Source organism: Zea mays, chromosome 6 (assembly GCF_902167145.1).
Source record: "Zea mays cultivar B73 chromosome 6, Zm-B73-REFERENCE-NAM-5.0, whole genome shotgun sequence".
Lineage (NCBI taxonomy): Eukaryota > Viridiplantae > Streptophyta > Magnoliopsida > Poales > Poaceae > Zea > Zea mays.
In genome coordinates, this window is record NC_050101.1 from 141,474,746 (window position 1) to 141,485,595 (window position 10,850).

The 10,850-nt window shown below is 39.2% G+C and overlaps 1 long non-coding RNA gene and 1 pseudogene across 2 annotated transcripts; one reads left to right on the forward strand and one right to left on the reverse strand.

Annotated features, from left to right (window-relative positions):
* The first annotated feature begins 1,162 nt into the window (after nucleotides 1-1,162).
* On the forward strand, nucleotides 1,163-2,276 carry LOC109940549 (uncharacterized; annotated as a pseudogene).
* Nucleotides 2,277-3,179: 903 nt separating this feature from the next.
* Nucleotides 3,180-10,304, reverse strand: LOC118472248 (uncharacterized). 2 transcript variants are annotated; one of them, XR_004850327.1, is made up of 3 exons: nucleotides 10,077-10,304; nucleotides 8,119-10,005; nucleotides 3,180-7,501 (listed from the first exon to the last, which is right to left on the reverse strand). It is a non-coding gene; the product is annotated as an uncharacterized lncRNA (long non-coding RNA). The 2 variants fall into 2 exon arrangements; XR_004850328.1 differs by having other exon boundaries at nucleotides 8,119-8,295; nucleotides 8,437-10,296.
* Nucleotides 10,305-10,850: the final 546 nt, after the last annotated feature.

Below are 10,850 nucleotides of genomic sequence, written 5' to 3' on the forward strand. Positions count from 1 at the left end.
ACAGTGTCCGGTGCACCAGGGAACCAAACTCCAAACTGCTCACATTCGGGAATTCTGGAAGCTGCTCCGCTATAATTCACCGGACTGTCCGGTGTAGCACCGGACTGTCCGGTGTGCCAGCGGAGTAACGGCTACTACAGCGCCAATGGTCGTCTGCAACAGCAGTTAATGCGCTACAGTGCGCGCAGATGTCAGAGCAGAGCCAGAAGGCGCACCGGACAGTGAACAGTGACTGTCCAGTGCACCACCGGACTGTCCGGTGACCCAGATGTCAGAAGTTCCAACGGTCAGAATCCAACGGCCGGGTGACGTGGCTGGCGCACTGGACAGTGTCCGGTGGCACACCGGACTATCCGGTGCGCCATGCGACAGAAGCCCTCACCAACGGTTCTTTTGGTGGTTGGGGCTATAAATACCCCCCAACCACCACACTTTAAGGCATCCAAGTTTTCAGCCTTCAAACACCTTACAATAGCTATAGCATTCAATACAAGACACAATCAAAGAGATCAAATCCTCTCCCAAGTCCAAAGATCATTCCAATCAAATAGTGACTAGTGAGAGAGAAACTTGTGTTCATTTGAGCTCTTGCGCTTGGATTGCTTTTCTTCTTCATTCTTTCTTGTGATCAACTCAATTGTAACCAAGACAAGAGACACCAATTGTGTGGTGGTCCTTGTGGGGACTTAGTGTCCCGTTTGATTGAGAAGAGAAGCTCACTCGGTCTAAGTGACCGTTTGAGAGAGGGAAAGGGTTGAAAGAGACCCGGTCTTTGTGACCACCTCAACGGGGAGTAGGTTTGCAAGAACCGAACCTCGGTAAAACAAATCACCGTGTCATCCGCCTTATTTGCTTGTGATTTGTTTTTCGCCCTCTCTTTCGGACTCGCATTTAATTCTAACGTTAACCCGGCTTATAGTGTGTGCTTAAGTTTGTAAATTTCAGATTCACCCTATTCACCCCCCGTCTAGGCGACTTTCAATCTCCACAACAAATATGTGGAGTACTTTTCGAGACACTCTTGCAATGGGGATGTATAATGCTTATAGGGTTTCTCATTGATTATTTTTCATGGTACTATTGATGCTTAAGTACTTTTCATGGCTCTATTACTATTTTTGACTATATATGTGTTTCTGACTTATCACCATTTGTATACAGAATGGACATTTTGGAGGGCTCTATTGCTATTCGTGGTAGGGGAAAACAAAAGGAAGTGGATCCGCGTTGAAGATGATGAACTGATCAAAGCATTGGTTGATGTTTCTTTCGATCCGAGGTGGAGTGATGGGAGTTTCAAGAATGGTTACACTTCAGTACTTGAAGCTCGCCTCGCTGAAAAGCTACCTGATTCAAGAATTTCTGCAACTTCTCATATCGATTCAAGGTTAAGATACTTCAAGACAAAGTATTCTGCTTTGGAGCAGATGTTGAACAAGAGTGGGTTCACATGGGATCCTACCAAGAAGATGATTCAGTGCGAGAAACAAGAATATGAGACACATTGCAAGGTACTTTTCTGTTGCTGACTTAGTGGTATAACTTTTCTTGTTCTGAATTTTTGTATGGACACAAGTTGGCAGTAGAAATAATATGTGTATGTGTGCTTCAGAGATCCCAACCACACTGTAATCCGTGTATGTGAACTTTTAAGCCATTGTGTGCCATGTTAGACTATATACTTTTCAGTTGCTTATATATAAATTTTCTAGTAGATGCTGCTATTTTAAATTGTATAGTTATAATTGTATGATACTGAAACTATCTGTTGGTGATAATTAATCTATGTACAGTTATGTCTATCTACTGGTGATAATTGTGTTGTTATTTTTCTAGTATCTATGTACAATTATAATTGTACAGTTATAATTTTTCTAGTATCTGCTGGTGATAATTGTACAATTATTTTTCTAGTATCTTATATATAATTAATCTATCTATTGGTGATGATACTGAGGTTAAATTGTACATTTATGTCAGTCTTGTATCTGCTAGTGATGATGTGTCTTTGTTTTTCATAGAATAATCCAGATGCAAAAGGGTTGTATGGAGTCTCCTTTCATTACTATGATGAACTTTCAATGGTATATTCCATGGACATGGCCATAGGTGAAGGTGTGGAAGACATGACAGATGCTGTTAAAAACTTGGAAGAAGAGTTAGTTCATGTAAATGTTAATGATGAAAAGGATGGAGAGGATATGACATTTGTAGAGACACCGAGGCGTTTTATTGACTCAACATCATCTAGCTCCAAGAAGCGGAAGAAAGATTGAAAGGAATGAAGACCTAATCAAGTGACCCGCTTCTTGATGTGTTCAATGAAGTGAGTGGTGATCTGAAGGTTGCCACCATGTCAATTGGAAAAATGGCACAAGCTATGGATCATGAGGCATCCAACCAAGAGAAGGCAAGGGATGAGGATCCACATTAAAAACCAAGATAGAAGGTGATCAATGAGGTCCAAAGACTTGAATTTACAAGCTCAGAAGTTATCAAAGCAGCTGTTGTGTTTGTCAGGATGCCAGATCAAATGGGATGTTGTTTGCACTTCCAGAACCACTGAGGAGTGAATACATTATCAACATGCTACGTGGTAACTAGAATTTTGTTTGTAGAAATGTACATGGCTAGTTTTGATCTTGGTTTAATTCGCTAATTGTTTCATTTATGCCAGATGAAGCAGCAAAGAGAGAGAGAGAGGTCAAAGTGAAGGTGCTGGTCTTGCTGTTCAATGATGGAGCTTTGGAAGTTGTTGTTGGTTTAGTTGGTCTCAATCCTTTTAGCTTTAGTATTCTTCATATGTTGTTGTTGAATGATGGTAAAAACTGAAATTTTATGATGTTCAATGTTGTTGAATGTTCACGAATGGTGTTGAATGTGGTATTGTATCTGTCGGTAGCTTTCAAACCCTTTCAATGTGGTTTGTTGAATGTCGGTAGATTTCAATGTGGTAAAAACTTTTATGAGTTTTGAATGTTGTTGAATGTTCATGAAGGGAATGATGTTGAATGATGGTAAATACTGAATTTTTATGTTCACGAATGATGTTGAATGGTTTCTTATATTAAAAAGTGTATTGGAATAAAAAATGTTACAAAACTCACATTCTTAATTTCATTATGTTACATTGGTTTCCAAAACAAACAGTGTATTGGAATCAAAAAGTATTACAAAACTCAACCAAGCAAAGCATGCGATGGTATTCATTGATTTGGAATCCACTGCTTTTTAACTTTCATTGCGATACCATTAACCATGGTGAACCAAACACTACCTTGGTAGCTAAACTTCGGGAGTCAGCACTCAAGAGATCCAGCCAGCATCCACACGCCATAGCAACTCCACAGTCATCGCACCAGTAGTTGGACACTCCAGCGCGACACAACACTCGATTCTAATCTAGCACTTTAGTGCGGCATGACACTCCACAGCGCCAAAGCAGTCGGCTAGCTAGACAACGTTGTGCCACACGTGTGAGCACAACTATGCAGCCACTGCACACACATGAACGCCATATGCAGAGGAAGAGTTGCTAACTAGGCACCTTTCCCCTTAGCACGGGCAATCAACACCACAAGGTAATCTTAAATTTGCTACTTCCTTGATTTTGCTTCATGTACATACTTGCTCTGATTTATAATTGCACAATTGTAAGATATAATATGACTATAGATGCATACTAATTTTGTAAGCATTAGAATTACATTGCAACAAATTAATGAGATACGAGAGAATGGTTGGGGGGAATTATTTGAGGAGGTAAAGATTTTTTTGTCACCAACATAACATTGTTATATCAAACATGGAGGATACCATTACTCTTAGGTGTCACTCAAGGAGAAGTGGATATGAGATATTTAATATGGTAAAATAACAAAATTATTATGGAACTAAACTATCACTTCACCGAAAGGTTTACTCAACTATTGATATGCATTGCTTGTCTAGATCCAAAGAATTCTTTCGCTAGCTCTAATGGAGATCAACTAATAAAATAATCAAAGATGTATGTTATTGGTTTTGGTCACTATGAACTTATGTGGCTTTGAGAACAACTTGATCTATTCATTACTGATGTGAGATTTGACCCTAAATTTGCTAATTGTCATGATTTTGATGACCTTGCTATCAAGATGTTTCAAATTGAGAAGAACAATTTTTTTGACTATTAAGAATGTTATTTCAATAAGATGTACTATTATTGTTTGGTTCTAAAAAATATTGACACATATAACTATATATGGGTGACATAGGCACTTAGCAGGGCCGTGCTGGCAAAATTAAGGGCCCTGTGCAAACTCTAGAATAAAGGCTCACCATTACAATACTATAAAATTTAGAATATATTAGATAACATTAAGATATATAAATATATATATATATATATTCAATTTTTGGTTGCATAATTTTCACTTAAATAATTTTTTTAGTGTTTCTTGAATTAAATTCTTCAATTATATGCTCATATTATTCGTATCCATTTGGCCATATCAAGGACCATTGTCAGCATTATTATCAAAGTTGGGCCTTGATTAAATGACTGAGGGCACTTGTAATTTTCAATAGTAAATATATTTATAGCTTCCTTTTGAGACTGAATTAAATCTTCTATTCTTTGTCTCTTCTTACGCCTTTTGGAACGAGAATTAGGCATGATCGGTAGTTGGATCTCGGAATACTAAACCAAATGGTGCACATACATAAAAAAGATAAATGCAATAAAATTATTTAGTTTATAAGGATGTCCAATAATAATTGAAAAGGTCTAATCAATTTATATTTCAATATATAATCAAACAAAGTAACAAACCTAGTTAAAGAAAAAATATTTAAAATTTTACCTTGTTTTCTTAGTGGCCTAATGTTCACAGACGCAGTGACGCAGCAAGCTTGTCTGGCCACCACTCACTAGCAGCTTGTGGCAGACTGCAGAGTGCAAACATGCACTCATACTCTCCTAGCATGCTACTAGCCTACTAGGCTAGCACACGTTGAGACTCTGGCACACGCCAGTACCGGCCATAGACGACATGGACTGACAAAATTACGTGAGCAACAGATTGTAGCTTTGAAATTTTTGGGGCCCTCAGGATTTAGGAGCCCTGTTCCACTGAACAGCTAGCACCCCCTCTCGCACGACCCTGGCACTTAGATAGTGGCCCTAGGCGTCAAAATCGCCATCTCCACCACAGATCCAACATATACATATGGTTGGACCAATACAATAACTCATTGTGTGAGTTAGTATCCACTCTCATGGTATCAAGATCGTAACCATGTTGTGCATCTTTCGATGCCCATCTTGTTGCGCCGATCTCATCGATCGTCTTTGGCTTCCATGCAGTCATGCTCCATGTTGCACGTCCACCACCTCGACATGACATAATGTGTGTCATTCTAGCCCATGTCTATTTCTGTCACTCGGCCACTATGATTTCGATCTACTAATCTCTCCATGGCTGGTGACAATGAAGAACTAGAGGTGCTATGAAAGAAAGTTATGAAGCTACATGCCTCTATTGTGGCATGCATCTTGGAGGATCAACACCACACTAATGAAGACTGCCAGTTCACCGAGGCTAAGGCCACATCTAAATAATAGTTCCTCAACACTAAACACTTGCAGATTCTGGATAGCAACACAGTCAGTACTTAATTTTAGCCATAACCAGAGATTCAGGCATGAAAAACATGTGATCTAAAACTTTATGGAAATCTAATAAAATTGTCTACAAAAAAATTATAATCACCTCAAGGTGGTTCAATCTCTATCAAGGTCATTCAACACAAAGAAGTTGCCTCTGTCCAGATTTGGACAGATTCAGACCTCATACTTCAAACATCTATAAATGAAGATGTAGACCACCAAAAAGCGTGATCCATAACTTTATAGAAAGATTAATAAAAGTACTACAACTTACTTATAATTACTAAGAGCTTAATCTTAGTTTAACTTGGACAAACAATGTCATTTTTTAAATCTAGTCAAAACATGGATAGATTCTAATATTAGACTTGTGAGAAGCATATCTTCCAAACTATTAGACCTATGGCCATGAAATTTTAACACAAGAAAGATAAAGACGTTATCTACAACTTTTGTATAGAACATTTCTACATAAAATATAGTTTAGTTCACCAAACTAATGGCACGGAAAAAACTGTACCTGCAGTCCAAACGAAAAGTATTCTAACTTCACTCCTATTTAGTTTCTACAGTTATCATGTTCTTGACACTTAGAATATTATAATATCCTTACCGTTCTTGAGAGATAAAACCACACAATAAGCACCAAAGTCAACTCACTAATTACCTTCAATTCATTTGGATCACTAGAGCTACAAACATACAATTAACAAGCACATTCACCACTCTTTCCTATTTAACCCGACATAGCTCATGAATTAAGAAAACACTAAACCATATATATGTCTTACATGTTTCTTAGCTAAGCATAAGACTAACAAAACTAGTCTCAACATTCATGGGACACCTAGAACTCAGAACATGGGTACATGCAGTTTGACTAGCTCTCTAACTACTTTTACCGACCAACTCATGTAGCGCATCAACCAAATAAACATCACATCTTTATTTGATTTAAAACATGGAGCATTATCATGAAGAATAGACGTCAACGAAACCACACTTTATTACCTAAGACCAAAAACTCTTACATGTATATTTTGTCGGGTCGTTTCTCCGATTTCCACGGAAATCAACTTATTGACGCTACTCGCTTCCAAACAATTTTGGGCAGCAATATCACTCATACAGGACCTATAACCGATCAACATAATATTTACACACCCACTAAGTATAGAATGCCAGGACTGTTAAAGCGAAGCATCAATTCGCCATACAAGCGAAAGCAACACCAACAACACTGATACAACATATCAACTAACCGTTTGAAACACTAAACTTATATCACATTCATCAACATAATCACACATCGCATGCATAGAACCAATACGCTCTTTGCATAACTCACTTCAAAACAAATCATCAACTCACAAATACCATGCACCTACTTCCCAAATCGCGAACACATACATGTCGCCTTCTTCTCTACGAACTGAAATCCAAACACAAACATATTCACACACATGTACGCACTACATCAACCAATTCACAGGGAGAGTAAACCACACAATAAACAACAACCTGGCCAAATCGAATTTGGGTTGCGCATGTCATCCAATGAGCTAGCATTTCATCTCATAGGCGGAGCACAAGGCGCGACATCAACGACGGTTGCAATTAACACATCCTTTATTCCAAGTGTAGACTGCTGCCAGCTTGAATTGTTGGCATGTTAGATGCTCTTGGTTTTTGTGCACATAGAAGGAAATTCAATCAAATCCCATCATGCAAGAAGATTCCAGTGAACTACATATCAAATCTTCATTCTTCAGATAGTAAAAGTTTGCAAGCTCTATCGACAAGGTGTTTTGGCAAAATAGGAAGCATTCCTAGACCAACAACCAGAAATATCTGAAACATAATATTTCGGTCATGCCCACAGGTAATGAAGCGAAAAACAACAAACAAGACTACTATCCATAAAAGTAACATGATACGCAGATACAGAGAACAAAGAGAGCTTCTCAGTGCCATGCCATGAGAATTGTAGTAGAAACAAGCATAACAACGAAATCTAAAGAAAATAGTAAATTAGGACACTACGTTGTCCCTGTTTCAAGAAAAAGGGAAAAACATGTTGTGCATTTTAGGAAATAATAATTAGAACATTGTACCATGTAGCATTATGGCATATAATATAATTCAGTAAAATAACCAAAATGGCATTTGTTTGTTTCAAGAAAAGTGAAATAAACCCAAACCAGAGAACTGTAGGAGTACATGTCATGGAGCTAAAGTGAACTATAATTTTGGGAAGTGAGGGAATAAATGCACTTTCAAGACATATTTCATGTAGAAATGAACTGAACCAAATCGACATCGGACGAAGCTAAAGTGAACTATAATTTGAAAGCTGAGGAAGTAGATTTTACAACATACTTTGTTCTATAGAATCTGTTTCTTGATGTGTTGGCCAAGCTTTTAGCCCAAGTTTTTCAAGATTTTTCAGATGTCATAATAGTGCTTACCTTAGCAAGAGTCGTTAAAGCCCCGGCACCCTTTTCAGAAAGTTGCACCTGTGCACCTTGTTGGACACGGATATCGATGCCTTTGCTATCCATCGAAATAACAGCTAGGTCGTCTACCTCTCCTTCATCAGTTGACAAATGCTCTTTCACAGGCTTTGAGAACATTGAGTTGAGTTCCTATTCAAAGGGCAACAGACGGAGCAGAGGAATCACTTGCAAGTATAGTGCCTAAGATCAAATGAGCTATAAGAGTTCATGGAATGCATTGAGATCTTCACTTCTTCAGGCTGTTCTCTGAGCAAATACTTATTAGCTTACCTTCAGATTTTGTTCCCCTCCATCCATAGCAATCTTGTCAGGTTGCAGAGTCTCATATTCGTTCACATCTACCCAAGCAACAGTACCAAAACTCATATAACGATTGCTTAAAAGACTCGTCCTCTGGGCCATCAGAACCACCACTACTACCATGTCGGTTTTTGTTTCCTCCATAAAGAAATCCTTACAGATTATGCACTAAATCAACAATTTAACTAAATATAAGTTGTGAAAAATGAAGCATAAATCCTCACTTCCTCAATCACGTAGGTTGTGCTGTATACTTCAAACAATGAATGAAAAAAACAAGTGACTATGACTTGCTAATTAGCTGCTAGCCTGTCATACACGCTACAGCCTGCACCAGTAGACAAGGTTGAGGTGACCTGTGGCAGGCAGCCAGCCTCGCCTCGACCAAATGCCAAAGACCTATAGGGACGGAGAGTACATTGCAAGAACGATCACATGAAATATTTCGCAGAAAGAAAAGAAGTTTAGGAATACTTGTTCAACACGTACAAAAGAACCACCATTGCAAGTTCACAGGAGATCCAAGATTAAGGCAACAAAATACTAAACATAAACCATTGCAAGAATGGTCGCATGAAATATTTTGCAGAAATAAAAGACTTGATAAAAGCAGAAATATGGCTTGCTCGCTGCAGCTGGTACAACAGATGTTTATACGGGGTTCGGACAATCTTTAAAGATGACGACAAGCAGGTAGTGAATCATAGGGTTTATTCAAAAATGATGTAGCAGACATGATTTACCGCCATGGTGGTCTCTGCAATTTGAATGTTGTTTCATGTGATTCCTTCACAGAGAACCAGCTTCTGCTCGCAGAAATGTTGTTGAACAATGATATAACTAACTGATAAAGAATGAGATACATGACACAGGCACACTCAAAGCAGAGTAATCTGTTATTCACTAAAATGAGACCGGCACGCAACACCTTTGCAATAAGAATTGGTTACTGGTGTAGTTAATTCACATGAAAATTCACACTTGGATGCACTTGTTCAGAACTCCACTCAAGGTTCTACCTTATGAGATTTGAGCAGCTCGAATGCTTCCTTGCAGAACAATGGAGATGGAGTGATAAACACTACACTGAAGTAATGAAACAGGAAGTGGGCTGCACAGCTAAAATGTGAAAGAATAATTCATTCAGGAGATGTAAGGATTACATCTGTGGCTATGTCCTTGTACATTACATGATAGAATGACAGTAAGATTATCTCACGGTTATTCGGAAACCTACTAATTGCAATTTCTAAGCAAACTCAGCTATGCCTCAAAGAAACAGTGAACAATCATTATATCATGGAACAACAGGTTATTCGGAAACAGTGAACAATCATGGTTCAAAGCCAAGTATGGAAGAACTTTACAGACACACGACGATAGGCATGGGTCTAATTAGATGATACATGAACCCAGGTGCTATGGGAGGACATTAGAGGAATTACCGGACCTGACAGCACGTCCAGAGGCTTTGCAATCGTCCTTGCTCTCCGGCACGCGCGTAGTCCTCGTCTCCCTTCGAGTCGTAGCAGGGATCTCCTGACAAAGATATTGCTTACTGAGCAAGAACGAGGAACGTAGATGCTAGGGAAAGACATTGGAGGAGTTACCGGATCTGGCGACGTGTCGTGAGACCTCACGGTCGTCCACGCTCTCCGGGGAATTACTCCAACTCTGGCGTACACGCGTGCTCGAGCTCGAACACAAAGGAGAATACGTGAGGCCTCGCGCATGCTCACTACTTATCTTCATGGAGTGCGTGATGTGGTAGTGGGGGAGTCCACTGACCCGCGGGAAGGTGGTCGTAGAGCAGTTCCTCCGATTGTGAGTGGAGCTGCGACGTTGGGTGGGGCAGTGGAGGCCGTTGGCTGGGGGAGGGGGTTGTGGAGGCCGCCGGCTAGGATACAACTAGGATTACGGAAATGCATGCACGCCTTTGATCATAAGTTTATAAGGGCTAGTTTAGGAACCCTAATTTTCCAAGGAATTTATATTTTTTTAAAGGAAATTAGTTCATTTTCTCATGAGAAATACAAATCTCTTGGAAAATTGAGATTCCTAAGGGTGTGTTTGGTTTGACTTTTGGTTTTGGCTTTTGTCCTCTAAAAGCCAAAAGCCAACCAAAGGGCTGAATCCAGGAAGCAGTTTTTTCTAAAAGCCGACTTTCTCATAGTGCAAATCTGAAAGCACTCTTAGACCTGTTTTTAGTGGTTTTTCGGATGAAACTGTAAAAACATATATCGAAGAATTTTTAATGATTTTTAGTGGTTTCCACCAAACGGTTTTTAGCATTTTAACAGCTTACAGCATACAGCAACTTTTTCCACAGCCTACAGCAACTTTTTTCACAGCCACAGCCCAACCAAACAGACCCCAAACTAGCC